We start from the raw sequence: 5,606 nt of genomic DNA on the forward strand, positions 1-5,606 counted from the left end.
GGTCCCGCCCTCGCCTGTCCTTAAGGCGGCCTCGAGTCTGGCAGAGCAGCGCAGGGCAGCGCCGGAACGGCAGGCTGTGCCGTTCCCGTCCCCGGTGACGTTCAAGGTCGGGTTGGGGCTGTTGGTGTCCCTGTGCACTGCAGGGAATTGGAACACGTGGCCTTTAAGGGTCCCTTCCGACTGAAACAATTCTATGATTCTATGGAGTATCGTACCTTACCGTGCCGTACCGCGCCTTACTATACCACGCCATGCCATGCTACTCCGTACCTTGCCATAAATGGTAATGATAATACCTTACCGTGCCATATCGTGCCATGCCATGCCGTGCCGTGCCTTACCATGCCACGCCATGCCACACCATACTGTGCCATGCCATGCCTTACCATGCTATGCCATGCCTTACCATACCATACCATGCCATGCCATGCCATGCCATACCATACCATACCATGCCATGCCATGCCATGCCATGCCATGCCATGCCATACCATACCATACCATACCATACCATACCATACCATGCCATGCCATGCCATGCCATACCATACCATACCATACCATACCATACCATGCTATGCCACGCCATGCTATGCCACGCCATGCCATAGCACCCTTTGGCCCTGTCTGTCTGTGCACTGCTGCATTTTGTCCCCAGCAACCCTTCCCCTTTTGCCTGTCCCATCCCCAGCCCAAAGCACTCATGCTCCTTCCACGCACAAAGAACACCAAGATGCTCACTGCACGGTTATTTAAAACAACAGACGATGCCTGAACCAGTATTAAAAAAAAAAATCCTAATAGTAATTTAATCCAATGTTCGGTATAATTGTCTTGAAGGAGAGATCTCATTTATTTTTCCAATTAAAGCTGATTACATTGGGGGGAAAAAAAGAGAAGAGAAGATGCTGAGTGTGCTGCTCATCTTGTCACTGCAGAACTAACAGTGGCTTTTACGAATAAATTCTTCTTGTAAAAATAAGTTCCTCTTATGAAGAAAGAACTGAAAATCAGGGGCAGCTCAGCGGGAAAGCTGAAGTGAAAGGCCAGTGTCAACTGGCATCATGTTCCAAGGTTGTTTTAATAATAAAAAGGAAAAATAACATTTTGGGGTGTGAATTCCACAGCAGTGCTGGCACAAGTGGAGTCAGGCTCAGCTTTGTGGGTTCCAAAGCCCATTTCCTTCCCCCAGCTCACGGGATTCCATTTCCTCAGCACAAACCCTTTTCCCCACCTCTGGTGGGAGCCCAAGCACAGCTGTGTCCTGAAAGTATGGATGCAGCCATGTTTAAGATGCAGCAACGTGGGTGAACCTGCACAGCGTGAAGTTTGGGTGCCCACGCTACGTGGCGAAGGGTTAATAACTAATTACTGGAGCAAAATGAGACGCCTTTCCATAAGGTTCAAAATATATGCATTTGCAAATCAGGGCTGGCAGACTATTTATGATTATTTTGTTAATGTTTCTCCTGTAACAAGCACAATTTCCTGGTGATTAATGGCTGCTTCATCTCCCAGAATTGCTTTTTTTTTTTGGGGGGGGGAGAGGAACGCAGAAATTTGCATGAGAGAGGTTTGGGAGTGGTGGGATGAGGATGGGGCTGAGGTGGTGGCACAGACACAGCTCTGCCAGGAGCTCAGTGATGCTCCCAGCTCCCCTTTGCCTTTTCCTGGTTAAAACCAAAGAGCAAAGGTTTGTCTCGTCCATCGGCCGATTCGGGTTGGTCACTCGTGTTCATGGCTGGAAAGCAAAATGAGGGCTGGGTTTGGCTGTGCACACCTGGGGGGTGCTTGGCCCAGAGCCCCAGGTCTGCTCATGAAAGCTCAGTGGCACCTGGGTGACATTTGCTGTGATTTTGTGCCTGAAACATAAGGGGACACAGATCCAGGGAATCACCTGCTAAGCAATTCCAGGCAGAAGGAGGCAAATTGGTCAACTGCCTTTTGATTAAACATACCTGAACCTGGAAACACATAATATATTGAGCTTAAAGGACCACTTCTATAATCCTTAGCTTAGCCTTGAATCCCTCATTTAACCCCTCTGGCAGTGCTGGACCATTCCATAACCCCTTCTGAATCCTCCACCTAAAGCCACGCTTGTGCCCAATGCTCCACACAGCAGCAGCTGCCAGCACGTGGCTGCCCAGGATTAATTTCTGTACAAATGCCAATGGCTGAGCCTTGTGCCTCCAGAACAGCCTGCATTATTTATACTTTTTTTTTTCCCTTATTCCCTTTGAATTGTTTCATTCTGAGATAATAATAATAAAAGAAAATAATAAAAGAAACAGAGTGCTCAGCAGCTAACTGAGGATTGATGAGTTCTGATCCTCTGCCAATGAGATGAAAAAGGAGGCTTCGCTGGAGCCATCAATAAGGGAAGGAGCAGACAAAGGATCCAGCTGTGCTGTGAGCAGTGGAGACCTAAAATGTCATCGTGGTCCTTTTGCAGGGAGAGAAACACCCGGACACACTCGTGCATGCACATGCACTAATATCCTTACATACATCTACATATATGCATCCCATACGAGCAGAGTCTCCTCTAGGCAGAGGAAAGCTCTTGAAATAGTTTAGAAGAACGCTCAGAAATGAATCAAATCAGCACACCTTTTCTGCTTCTTTTAATGTTTCTTCCAAACTTTCTTCCTCCCTCCTCAGCCCCAGGTCCCCACGTCTCCATTCTGCCCCGACCACAGCAGAACTTTCCCGATGCACTGTGAGCACAAGCAGTGCTGTCTGCGATGGGAATCCATTGTTCCTGGGGCTCTGCTGGTGCCTCAGCTCAGCTCTGCTCAGCCCAAATGCCCGACCAGCTCTTTGTGTTGCAAACTGCCGAGCGCATCCTTTCTGTGACGGAGTTTGGAAGAGCACCAAAGCAGAGCTGCGAGGAGGGCAAACAGCACCCGAAATCAAACCCGATGAAAGAAAATAAACTGGAAAAGCGGTGTCATCCCCAACGTAAGAAGTAATTAGGAATGCTGGACAAAGCACTGCTCCATCCTCTGCTCAGAGCGGGCCTGGCAGCATCCAGAGGTGGCAGTGGGAAAGCTGAGCACTCCCAAACCCAGAATGGTTCTCGTTGCCTTGGATGCCATCAGGGTCCCAAAGCACATGGGCTGATTCATTTCCCACCTCACTTTCTCTTAAGGAAAAAGGTCAATGCTGGAGGAGACAAGGCTGTGTTTTGGGGCAGATCCGCTGGGTTGTTGTGCCTTAATTCTTTTCTTATTAAAACCATTTTACTGCTGAAATCAGAAAGGGGCAAATCCACACGCTTGGGATTGCAGCTGTGGCCCTGTGTTAAGCACTGCAGCCTGATTGGTGATGCTCTGGAATAGTTTTTGAGCTCTTCCCAGTTCCCCACTGGGAAACCCCAGGGCAGAGGAGCTGAGTCTGAAGCAACACAGCCTAACTCTAAGCTCTAACCCCATGTCACACCATGTAACTCCTGCAGCATCTTCACAGCTCTTTCCTCCGGGAGCTCTCGCTCCTTCTTTGCCACGCACAGGACCACGAGTGGCTCTGCTGGTTTATTTGGGTGAAGGCACAGAGTTATTTCATCCTTTCAGGCAGTGATAACTCATCTAATAGCCCCATTACATCCGGCCTGACCGCTGGGCGGGATGAGATCAGCTGTTTTGTCTGCTAAGAAAGAGAAGGATTTGGGGCATTAGGAAAAGGCGGTGATTTGAGAAAATAGCAGGGACTTATTAGAAGTAAAGGACTGGATGGTGGGTAATAGGGAGAGGTATAGAAAAAAGAAGAGGGAAGCAAAGGGAAGGGGGGAGAGGGAGAGAGGGCGGCGTGGGAGAGATAGAGGGACAAAAGCAGAAGGTAAAAAATTGGGTGTGGGACGGCTGTGCAGTGCTGGGGGATGCACAGCCAGGTTGTGTCCTCATAGCTCCAATGTCCTCGCAGGAAAAAGGGAGAAAGTGTGGTGTTCTGAAATAAGGAGAGGTTTGGGGGTGGGAGTCCCACTCAGTGCAGGGCAGCTCCTGCAGCCCACCCATCCCATGGGTGCTGGGGGGTTATGGGCCAGCCCTGCTCCATCACTTTGTCCTTTTATGAGCGAGAGGAAAACATCCTCCCCAGAGCACTGCTGGCTCCAAGGAGGCTCAAAAGCCCCAAAGCCCATCTTTTTGTCCCCGATCCAGAGGAACCCAGAGACGCAGTGAGGACACAAGGGCTGTGTTGCAGGCTGCCGTCACACTGGAACTGCAAACATTTATCCTTGGAATGGGAATGAGGGTTTCAGCAGAGACCATTTGCAATCACGGAGAGGCCTGCGTTTTTTCTGCAAATGACTGCACTTGAAGAGTGATTACTTCATTTTAGCTCGATTGCTCCTGCAGGCGCTGGGGGCTGATGGCAGCAGGAGATGGGTGGCGATGGGAAGGGGATGTGGTCCCAGGGACCAAACCCAGGGCTCAGCACGCACTGGAGCCATGGGGACTGACAGAGTCATGGGGACACAGCTGTCCCAAGGGCACTGCCATGCTCCCAGGCCATGTGCTGCTCCGTTGCAGGAAAGCTGGCCCACGTACAGACAGCACCCAACCCCTGCTCCTTCTCCTCCTCTTCCCTGCAGGGATGAAGGCCCCTGAAAGGACTTGGCTGCAGCTTGGTGGTGCAGACTGATGCATCCTGCTCTGTGCACAGATCTGCAGCTGGCACCAGGCTGGCACTGGGGTGAATCCATGGATGCACAGAGCCATGTGCCAGCTGCAGACCTCAGTAGTGCAGAATGGGGTGGGGATTAGCTTTGATTTTGCTGGTTAATGACAATTAGGCTGCGCTGGGAGGGTGCAGTGCTCCTACCTGGTTGGATTTCACCCCCTAAGGATAAAACAGAGGGACTCGGGGTGCAGCAGCAGCACAGAGCACGCAGAGGGAGGAGCTGAGCTGGATGGCAGAACTCAGCCCCCCAGCCTTTGAGTAAACATTTTCCTGCTGCAGAGAGTGCAGGCGAACAAGAGCCCTTTCATCCCCTGGCACTGCCACGTCCCTATGGGCCCTGTGCAGATTTTTCCTCGTTTTCTGCCCTTTGGATGTTTTTTTTTCCCCCTTCCCTTCCCTTGCTGCACCTCTCCCCATCCATCACCACCTGTCTGACCCCAGCGATGGTGGCACTGCTGGGTGACACCCCACCATTGCCACTACTGCTCCCATGCAGCCGTGCTGAGCATTCCCTGGCAATATCCTGCAACTGTGCACCCCTCAGCAACCACGCAACCCCAAGATGCAACCAAGCATCCCCCAATCTTGCACCCCCCATCAACAAATCACCCCATGCAACAGCACCCAGGGATTCCTCCTATCACCCTTTCATCACCCCTGCAAGCGTGCACCCCCTCGAGCCGCGCACCCCACCAGAACGTCACCAACCTCCATCCATCCCGCACAGCCCCATCTGCATCCCCCAAACCAATCACCTCCTTGCGACCACAAGCTTGCAACCTCCCCCACCTTCCAACCCCCTGTCCCCACGCACCCCCAGCCTTACACCTCCCCTACACCCCTGCTGCAACCTGGAGCCCTCAGAACCGCCTTCAGCCCCCCAGAACCGCCTTCAGCCCCTCAGAACCGCTCACCCCGCAACC

This window comes from Meleagris gallopavo, chromosome 25 (genome assembly GCF_000146605.3).
Source record: "Meleagris gallopavo isolate NT-WF06-2002-E0010 breed Aviagen turkey brand Nicholas breeding stock chromosome 25, Turkey_5.1, whole genome shotgun sequence".
Lineage (NCBI taxonomy): Eukaryota > Metazoa > Chordata > Aves > Galliformes > Phasianidae > Meleagris > Meleagris gallopavo.